The sequence below is a fragment of the Delphinapterus leucas genome, chromosome 1, assembly GCF_059928025.1.
Source record: "Delphinapterus leucas isolate spDelLeu-1000000601 "Yukka" chromosome 1, BTC_Dleu_Yukka2, whole genome shotgun sequence".
In the NCBI taxonomy this organism is placed as follows: domain Eukaryota; kingdom Metazoa; phylum Chordata; class Mammalia; order Artiodactyla; family Monodontidae; genus Delphinapterus; species Delphinapterus leucas.
The window spans coordinates 172407462-172418815 of NC_143129.1; positions in this window are offsets into that span (position 1 = coordinate 172407462).

Genomic DNA, 11354 nt, shown 5'->3' on the forward strand with positions numbered 1-11354 from the left:
GCTTTCTCTAGTTGCGGCGGCGAGCAGGGGCTGCTCTTCGTTGCGGTGCGTGGGCTTCTCATTGCAGTGGCTTCTCTTGTTGCAGAACACGGGCTCTAGGCATGCGGGTTTCAGTAGTTGTGGCTCGCGGGCTCTAGAGCGCAGGCTCAGTAGTTGTGGCGCATAGGCTTGGTTGCTCCGCGGCATGTGGGATCTTCCTGGACCAGGGTTCAAACCCATCTCCCCTGCATTGGCAGGTGGATTCTTAACCACTGCACCACCAGGGAAGCCCTCCTGCTTATTCTTCAAGGCCCAGTTCAGTTTTTTTGTAGAGTTTTTCCTTGACACTAATATGTAGCCGTTAATACTTTGTACACGGATATGGCCATTTATGGGTTATTGAATACCTACTGTGTGCTAGGAACTGGGGAGATAGAGATAAATAAGAATAGTCCCCATCCTCAGGATGCTCACAAGACACAGACACGTAAAAATATAATTACAGGGCTTCCCTGGCGGTCCAGTGGTTAAGACTCCATACTTCTACTGCAGGGGGCTCGGGTTCAGTCCCTGGTTGGGGAACTAAAGATCCTGCATACCGTGCAGCATGGCCAAAAAAAATTACAAATGATGTGTCAGTTGCAATAATATACATTATAAGAGTTGGGAGGGGCAGTCATTAGGCAAGGCTTCCTGGAGGAGGTGATGCCCAAATTATGTCTTAACAGATAAATAAGACTAGCCTGGAGTAACGGTAAATGAGGGATGGGAGACTTCCTTCCAAGCAGAGCAATCAATACCTTCTGTCCTGCCATCCAGCAGACAAGGGTGGCATCACAGAGCACTGCCTGCTGCCCCAACTCTGCCAATTTGGAGCTCTTGCCCTGGGGAAACCTGCTGAGCCAAAGTGGTTGACACAGACCTTAAGGGCAGTGGGATCGGGAAACTAGGTCTGGGGGGTCCTGTTAGACCACAGGGGACTGATTAATGAGGAGGGTCTTGAACTTGACACCAAGATGTCAGTTTACATGGAGGGCATGGAGACAATCTCATCCATGTAAGCAAAGCAAGGGCTGAGGTTTGAGACATTAGCATAGACAAAGGAACAAAAAAGACGCCATTTTTTAAGCCTTCACATGTGTCTGGACACAGCAGTGTGCTCAGTCCTTCACATATGATAATTTCATTTAATGTTCACTTTATGAAGTCAGTGTTATTATTATCACCACTATATAGATGAGGAAACACTCAGTTTGAATAAGTTCCCAGGTACTTTGCTCCTAGGGATGTAACATGGTAGAAGCTAGTTTTGAAATTTGGCAGTTTCTTAAAAATAGAAAACTACCGTAGGACCCAGTAATTCCACTCCTAGGTGTCTGCTCAAGAGACATGAAAACGTGTCCATGCAGAGACAAGACTTGCACATGAATGTTCATAGCAGCATAATTCATAATAGCCCAAATGGGAAATATCTAAATATCTATCAACCAGTGAAGAGAGAAACTATTTGATCTAGACAAAGGAATAGTATTCAGCCACAAAAAGGAATGAAGCACTGATGCAATATGGATGAGATTGTCTTCAAAAACAATATGCTAAGTGAAAGAAGCTAGTCACAAAAGAGCACCTATTGTTAATTCCATTTGTATGAAATGTCCAGAATAGGCGAATCTATAGAGACAAAAAGTAAACTGGTGGTTACCTGAGACTGGAGGTGGGAATGAGGTGAACGGTAAATGGGCACAAGGGCTCTTCTGAATAGAAATGTAAAAATCCTCAACAAAATACTAGCAAACCAAATTTATCAACATATAAATAAGGATTATATACCATGGGATTTATCCCGGGAAGGCAAGGTTGGTTAAAAATCTGAAAATCAGTAATGGAATACACCATATCAATAGAATAAAGGTCGAAAATGATCATCTCCATAGATGCAGAAAAAAGCATTTAACTAAATTCCACACCCCTTCATGATTAAAAAAACAAAACTCAGCACACTAGGAATAGAAGGAAACTTTCTCAGCCTGATAAAAAGCATCTATGAAAAACTCACAGCTAGCACCAGACTTCATTGTGAAATACTGAATGCATTTTCCCATAGACCAGAAACAAGGCAAGGATGTCTACTCCCTCCATTTCTATTCAACATCGTACTGGAAGTTCTAGCCAGGACAATTAGGCAAGAAAATAAAAGGCACCCAGATTGGAAAGAAGAAAAACTAGCTTTATTTGCAGATAACATGATCTTGTGTATAGAAAATCCTAAGGAATCCATTAAATAATATAAAACTAACAAATGAGTTCAGTAAGGTTGTAGGATACAAAATCAGCGTACAAAAATAAGTTATATTTCTATACACTAGTAGTGTACAATGCAAAAACCAAAATTAAGAAAACAATTTCATTTAGAATAGCATCAAGAATAATGAAATACTTGGGAATCAATGTAACGAAAGCAGTACAAAACTTATGTTCTGAAAATTACAAAGCATTGTTGACGGAAATTAAAGAATATCTAAATAAGTAAAAAGACATCTCATGTTAATGGATTGGAAGAATTAATATTGTTAAGATGGCAATGTTCCCTAAATTGGTTTATAAATTCAACCCAGGCTCCATCAAAATTCTAGCTGGTTTCTTGGCAGAAATCAATAAGCTGATCCTAAAATTAACATGGAAATCCAAGGGACCCAGAACAGCCAAAACAATCTCAAAAAAGAAAAAACACAGTGTTGGAGGACTCATACTTCCCCATTTCAAGGCTTATTACAAAGCTACAGTAGTCAATACAAGCACGAGGATAGATAGATGAATGGAATAGAATTTAGTGTCCAGAAATAAGCCCTCACATTCACAGTCAATTGTTTTTGCCAAGGATGCCAAGACAACTCATTGGGGAAAGAATAATTTTTTCAACAAATGGTTCTGGGACAACTGGATATCCATATGCAAAAGAATGAAGTTGAACCCTTAATACACACCATCTACAAAATTTAACTCAAAGACCTAAATATAAGGGCTAAAACTATAAAATGCCTAGAAAAAAGGCATAAATCTTCATGGCCTTGGATTAGGCAATAATTTCTTAGATATGACACCAGAAGCACAAGCAACAAAATAAAAAAAATAGACAAATGTGACTTTATCAAACTTAGAAGTTTTTTTTGTTGAAAAGGACATCATCAAGAAAGTGAAAAGACAACCTACAGGATGGGAGAAAATATTTGTAAATCATGTATCTAATTAGGGACTTGTATCCAGAATATAGAATGAACTCTTACAACTTAATAATAAATATATATATCACCAAACTAAAAAAAAAAATGTACAAAGGATATGAATAGACTATTCTCCAAAGAAGATATACAAATGGCCATTAAGTGCATGAAAATATTCACAACATCATTAGCCACCCATCAGGGAGATGCACATCAAAACTAAGAGATACCTCATACCTACTAGGATGGCAATAATCAAAAAGACAGATAATAACAAAGCTCCAGTGAGGATGTGGAGAAATTGGAACTCTTATACACCACTAGTGGGAATGTAAAATACGACAACCACTTTGGGAAAAAGTTTGGCAGTCCCTCAAAAGTTTAAACATAAAACCACGATGCAACCGAAGTTATTCCACCCCATATATACCCAAGAGAATTGAAAACATATTCACACAAAAACTTGTGCACAAATGTTCATTGCAGCATTATTCATAATAATCCAAGAGTGGAACAACTCAAATGTCTATCAATTGATGAATGGATAAATAAAATATAGTATATTCATATAGTAATGGAACATTATTTAGCAAATAAAAAGACATGAACTACTGATATATGCTACAACATGCATGAACCTTGAAAACATGCTAAATGAAAGAAGCCAGACACAAATGACAGCACAGGATATTATTTCATTTATATGAAATGTCCAGAGTAGGCCTATCTAGAGACTGAAAGTAGACTCGTGGTTGCTTAAGGCTTTGGAGGAAGGAGGAAGAGGAATGACTGCTAATGTACAGGGATTTACTGAGAGGGGGCAATGGAAATATTCGAAAATCGGTGTGGTGATGATTGCACAACTCCACGAATGCCCTAAAAGCCGCTGAATTGTATACTTTAAGTAGTTGAATCGTATGGTATATGAATTATATCTCAACAAAGTTATTGTTTTACAAGTGGACATAGGGACAGGAAAATTTATGGTAATAGTTGTAGTTACTTGATACAATTTCTAGATATCAATGCACTGTACACCCGAAATAGGTGAAATTTAGATTATGTAAAATATACCTCAATAGGGCTTTCCTGGTGGTGCAGTGGTTGAGAGTCCGCCTGCCGATGCAGGGGACGCGGGTTCGTGCCCCGGTCCGGGAGGATCCTGCATGCCGCGGAGCGGCTGGGCCCGTGAGCCACGGCCGCTGAGCCTGCGTGTCCGGAGCCTGTGCTCCGCAACGGGAGAGGCCACAACAGTGAGAGGCCCACGTACCGCAAAAAAAAAAAATATATATATATATATATATATATATATATGTGTATATATATATATATATACCTCAATAAAGTTGTTTAAAAAAAAAAGAGTTCCCAGATAACACAGCCAATGAGAGGCAGAGTTGAAAATGTATGTGAAAGGGAAAATTTTCTAGAAAATAATAAATTTACCCAAACTGGCTCAAGAAGAAATACAAATCGTTAACTAGCTTGAATGGGCACTCAGGAATTTCTGACTCCAAATGATACCAGAGCCAGATGGAGTTTACAAGTTTTATTAAACCTTAATCTTGAACTTACACATTTTTCAGAGAATGAGAAACAAAGGTCATTTAATGTGCTTCATGAGGCTAGGATAACCTTGATCCCCAAGCCAGACAAGGACAATGCAAGAAAAGAAAATGCCAGAGGAATTCTCTCAAACGTAGAGACACAAATCCTAAATACATATTACCCTGTTAAATATAGCCTTGCAAAATAAAAATAAATCACAGCCAACTTGGATTGACCCTAGGCATGCAAACATGTCAGCACATTTGCTGCAAAACTCCAAGCTTTTCTTATGTGTAGAATATGAGCTAGAAATGCTTTTTTGGGACGTTTTCCTAGGAATCTGTTCCTCGTTTATTCATTCAGCAAACATATTTAGGTGCCTATTAAGTGCTGGGTGCTGTTCTGACACCACGCATAACACAAACTCCTGCCCTCAAAAATGGGAAGAAAGCAATCTATGCAATCCCCACGTTAACAAACTAAAGGAAAAACCCATGTAATCATCTCCATAGATACAGGAAAAACACTGGAAAAATTCAACACTCATTTATGGTTTTTAGAAACCCGATAGGTAAATCAGAATACACAGTAATTACTATTCCACAGCAAATATCATACTTAAGAGTAAAACCTTAGAAACAAGACCAGGACACCTACAACTCAACATCATCCTGGTGATCCTGGACAAAGCAATAGGACAAGAGGAAGAAAAAAGCCCAGATCTGACGGCTCAAAACCCATGCAATTAACTACAGTGTACTCTGCCGGGGTGCCAAGGTAGGGTCATAACTACTGCTACTTCCTTGTCAAGAGTGTTGACCTGCTTTAGGAGCTGGCTTCCTGTTTCCATGAATGGACAAGGCCTGGCAGGTGTGCGTCTGCACACAGAACTCTTAAGGTGCCTGAAGTTCTAGATTAGAGCATGGATAGAAGCCCAGACCTCTCAGGAGGTTGTAAAGGAGAATTTCTGATGGGGCTTAGCAGTATGACAATACTATTTTGTTATGTATATTCATATATTTCATTTGCCTCTTGATCCTTCCGTCAATCCTGGGAGAGAGAACAGGTAATAAAACTGAAATTTGGAAAGTTTAAGATACTTAGAACCACATAAAGAACTGGAAGGGATTTTCACTTATTTGTTTTACAAACATTTTTTGAGCACCTACTATGTACCTGCATCTGCTAGGTGCTAGGGAAACCATGGTCCCTGCTGCCTTCATGGAGCTTACAGCCTATTCTAATTCAAATCACATATTTTACAGGTTGGTACATCCATTTACAGAAACACTTCTGAGCCTCTATGTTCTAGGCCAGTGGATCACAAACTTTAGCACACATCATAATCACCTGGAGGGCTAATTAAAGCACAAATTACTGGGCCCCGTCTCCAGAGTTTCTGAGTCAGTAGGTCAGGGGTGGGACCTAAAAATGTGCATTTCTGACAAGCTCCAAGGTAATGCTGAGGCTGCTGGTCAGGGGGGACCCTACTTTGAGAACCATTGCACTAGTAACGTGCCCACACTGGGTTTCAGGCATTACACGATATAAAAAAGAAAGAAAACTTCCTACCCCTGAGAAGGTTACAGTTCCATGGGGTTTGTTTGTTTGTTTACTTCTAATTTATCCCTCCCCACTGCCCTTTCCCCTTTGGTAACCATAAGTTTGTCTTCTTTATCTGTGAGTCTGTTTCTGTTTTGTATATAGATTCATTTGTACTATTTTTTAGATTCCACATATAAGTGATATCATATAATATTTGTCTTTGTCTGACTTACTTCACTAAGTATAATATTCTCTAGGTCCATCCATGTTGCTGCAAATGGCAATATTTCATTCTTTCTTATGGCCGTGTAATATTCCATTGTGCATATACACCACATCTTCTTAAACCAATCATCTCTTGATGGGCACTTGGGTTGTTTCCATGTCTTGGCTATTGTGAATAGTGCTGCTATGAACATTGGGGTGCATGTATCTTTTTGAATTAGAGTTTTCATCTTTTCAAAATATATACCGAGGAATGGGATTGCTGGATCATAAGGTAGCTCTATTTTTAGTTTTTTAAGGAACCTCCACACTGTTCTGCATCGTGGCTTTACCAAGTCACATTCCCACCAACAGTGTAGGAGGGTTTCCTTTTCTCCACACCCTCTCCAGCATTTATTATTTGTAGACTTTTTGATGATGACCATTCTGACCAGTGTGAGGTGATATCTCATTGTGGTTTTGATTTGCATTTCTCTAATTAGTGATGTTGAGCATCTTTTCATGCGCCTGATGGATGGCCATCTGTATGTCTTCTTTGGAGAAAAGTCTATTTAGGTCTTCTGCCTGTTTTTTAAATTGGGTTGTTTGGGGGTTTTTTTTATATTGAGTTGTATGAGCTGTTTGTATATTTTGGATATTAACCTCTTGTCAGTCACATCTTTTCCAAATATTTTCTCCCATTGCATAGGTTGTCTTTTTGTTTTGTTGATAGTTTCCTTTGCTGTGCAAAAGTTTTTAAGTTTGATTAGGTTCCATTTGTTTGTTTTTGCTTTTATTTATTTTGCCTTGGGAGACTGATGTAAGAAAATATTGCTATGATTTATGTCCAAGAATATTTGCCTATGTTCTCTTCTAGGAGTTTTATGGTATCATGTCTCTCTCTCTCTCTCTCTCTCTCTCTCTCTCTATATATATATATATATATATATATATTTTTTTTTTTTTTTTTTTTTTTTTTTTTTTGGCTGCGTCGGGTCTTAGTTGCAGCATGTGGGATCTTTGCTGAGTCATGCAGGGTCTGTCGTTGCAGAGTGTGTGCTCTTCGGTGCGGTATGTGGGCTTCTCTCTAGTTGTGGTGTGAGGGTTTTTTTCTCTCTCTAGTTGTGGTGCGTGGGTCCAGAGCGTATGGGCTCTGTAGGGTGCAACATGCGGGCTCTCTTGTTGAGGCATGTGAGCTCAGTAGTTGTGGCGCGCAGGCTTATTTGCCCCATGGCATGTGGGGTCTTAGTTCCCTGACCAGAGATTGAACCCGTGTCCCCTGCATTGGAAGGTGGATTCTTTACCACTGGACCACCAAGGAAGTCCCATATTTATCTTTAAACCATTTTGAGATCATTTTTGTATATCGTGTGAGGGAGTGTTCTAATTTCATTGATTTACATGTAGCTGTCCAGCTTTCCCAACACCACTTGCTGAAGAGACTGTCTTTTCTCCATTGTATATTTTTGCCTCCTTTGTTGTAGATTAATTGATCATAAGTGTATGGGTTTATTTATGGCCTCTCTATTCTGTTCCAATGATCTATATGTCTGTTTTTGTGCCAATACCATGCTGGTTTATTTTGTTTGTTTGTTTCTTTTCAAGTATAGCTGATTTTCAGTGTTGTGTTAGTTTCAGGTGTACAAAAAAGTGATTCAGTTATGTATATATATTGAGCATCTTTTCATGTAGCGTTTGGCCATAATACCAAGCTGTTTTGATTACTGTAGCTTTGTAGTATAGTCTGAAGTCTGGAAGCGTTATGCCTCCAGCTTTGTTCTTTTTCCTCAGGGTTGCTTTGGCAATTCTGGGTCCTTTGTGTTTCCATATAAATTTTAGGATTATTTGTTCTAGTTCTGTGAAAAATATCATAGGTTTTTTTTGTTTTTTTGCGGTACGCGGGCCTCTCACTGTTGTAGCCTCTCCCGTTGCGGAGCACAGACTCCGGACGCGCAGGCTCAGCGGCCATGGCTCACAGGCCCAGCCACTCCGCGGCATGTGGGATCCTCCCGGACCGGGGCACAAACCCGTGTCCCCTGCATCGACAGGCGGACTCTCAACCACTGCGCCACCAGGGAAGCCCTATCATAGGTATTTTGATAGAGATTGCATTAAATCTGTAGATTGCTCTGGGTAGTATTAATATTTATCAATATTAATTATTCCAACACAAGAGCATGGGATATCTTTCCATTTCTTTGAATCATCTTCAATATCCCTTATCAATGTTTTATAGTTTTCACAACTCCATGGGTTTTAATAGGCATTCACTCACTCACTTATTCATTTGTTCATCAAACCAGGGCTTTGCATTCATAATATTGTGTAGGTTTCAGGAAAACCCTATGTGCTGAATATTGTTATTAGCCCCATTTTACAAATGAGGAAACTGAGACTAGGAGAGGTTAAGTAATGTGCACACAGTTACACAGGAAGTGACAGAACCCAGGCTGCAGGTCCCCAAGAGTCCTTACTCTTAACCTCCAGTTAAACTGCATATAAGTGATTTAATGGGTGTTCTAAATGCTACCATTAAGGAGGCAATAGAGTGTTTTGGGAACCTAGATGGACCCCATCTATGGAAGAATGAACTCAGAGAGGGCATGGTGGGATGGACCTGAATAGGACATTTGCCAAAGCAAAGAGGGGGGAAAGGCTGCACAGCAAGCAGAAGAAACCACTTTGGAAAAGGCCAGGTGTCCCCATGGTTAGGGTATAAAGAATAGAATGTCCCAGTAAATGCCAATTCACTAGTCTCAGGCTCATGCCAATCCTCAAGTGACCACAGAGGAGAGTGACCAGAAGGATGCTCATCTGTTGGCCAGTGGCTGTGTTGACCCAATCAAGGCCACATACCCTCCTTGTGTACGCGTGTGCAGGTGTGTGTGTGTGTGTGTGTGTGTGTGTGTGTGTGTGTGTTCCTTCAAAGGAATCACAGATCACCAGGCAGGTTATTTTCCCAGCATGGGGACCACTGCCCTCTGGTGGCCACTCTGCCAAAAGCCGAAATTGGGAAAACAACTCTCCCTATGGAGACCATTCAGGACCCGTTTTGTTTTATCTCCCCCAAACCTTAAAGAATACGTATTATTATCCCCAGTGAGGCTCAGGGAGATGAAGTTACTTGCCTGAGGTCTCACAGCTAGATGTAGTAGACAGGATTGTGACTAGGGTGAGGCAAGGGAGAAAATGGGATGGGACTGGAATCTGGTCAACTGAACTCCAAGACTCATGGTCTTAACCATCATGTGCCCAGTCTCCTGACTGGCATCGTGGGGGTTGCATTCTGACCTTGGACGTTTCCTTTGTGTGTACAATGCTAGATGCTGGGGAAACAGACACAGTCCTTTGCCCATGAAGATCAAGATTTGTGTCCGACAAATGTAAGTCGGGAGAAGATGCTCTGCTCCAGGAGCCGCAAAAGAAGCATGTGTGTGTGTGTGTGTGTGTGTGTGTGTGTGTGTGTGTGTGTTTGGCATCCTAAGGGAACAGGTCCTCGGCGAAGCTCGAAGGCAATGTCCCAGCCACAAGGAGTCTTCTTCTCCAGGCAGTGCATCCCCTGAGCCAAGCCAGTGGGCACCAGGCTGGCTCCTTGGAGGTGCTGGGGAAGCATTTGTTGGATAAACGCCCATGAACTTAGAACACAGTTGATCTGAAGTCCGTTGTGACGATACACATGATTGTTATTGTACTGTGTGGTCACCAGTCATGGAAGGAAAATGCTCCCCAGTGTGAAGGTAATTAGGATTCCTTTGACCCAGACATATGCAACTTGGCTATTTTAGCTCTTCTCGTTTTGCCAACATTTTTCATCAGGGTCCAAGTCAGTAGTCTTCCCTAAAACCAACTCACAAGTTTTTATTGAACACCCACTAGGAAGCCAAAATACAGGGAGAGGGCAATTATAGACATAGAGCTCTATGCCATTTACTCAGTACCAGAAAGGTGCATAGCACTGTCCTAAGCCTGTTACTCCTTACATCAACCCACTGGGGTAGAGAGGGAATCCAAATGCAGGGAGTCCTTTTAGAGATGAGCGAGAAGCTCAGAGAGAGCAAGGGATGTATCCAAAGTCATGCAATGAAAGGCAGAGCTGAGATCCAAGTCTAGCCTCATGCCATCACCTCAACTTCCATGCTTGTGGCCCTTGAAGTGTGTTCCCCAGACCAACAGCATCAGGGTCACCTGGGCACTTGTTGGAAACTCAGAGTTCCAGGTCCCACTGAAGATCTGCTGAATCTGAAATTCTTGATGTTGGGCCCTGAAGCCTGTATTTTAACAAGCCCTCCAGGTGATTCTGATGCACACTCAAGTGTGAGAACCACAGGCCGTCGCTACAGTAGTCTCTGTACTTCAGCTGCCCACAGTCAGATGGGGACCAACCCAAACCGGGACATACACAAATAACTCCAGTCCAGACATTCTGTAATAGTGTCAGAGGAGGGAGAGTCGTTCTGGGGGTTCTGAAGAGGTTTCATGGAAAAGATGAGATTTGAACTTGGCGATGATGAATGGAAGGACTTGAATGATCATAACTGGAAGAAAAGGCCTTTCAGGTAGAGCAGAGGCAAGGAGACCAGAAAGTGCCTGTTCATAGATGGGATGGAGGCCAGTTCATGAAAGGCCTTGCCTGCCAGGCTGAGAAGTCTGGCCCTTTTCCTGGAGGCAGTGGGAGCCATGTAGGTTTTTGAGCACAGGTGTGCTCATGGCTCAAAGTCCCAGTATGTCATTGCCCAACAACACTGTTTTCTTACTTACCACTGTGGTAGACAGAATAATGGCCTTCCAAAGGTGTCCATGCTCTAATCCAGAGCCTATGAATAGGTTATATTACATAGCAAGGGGAATTTATAATCG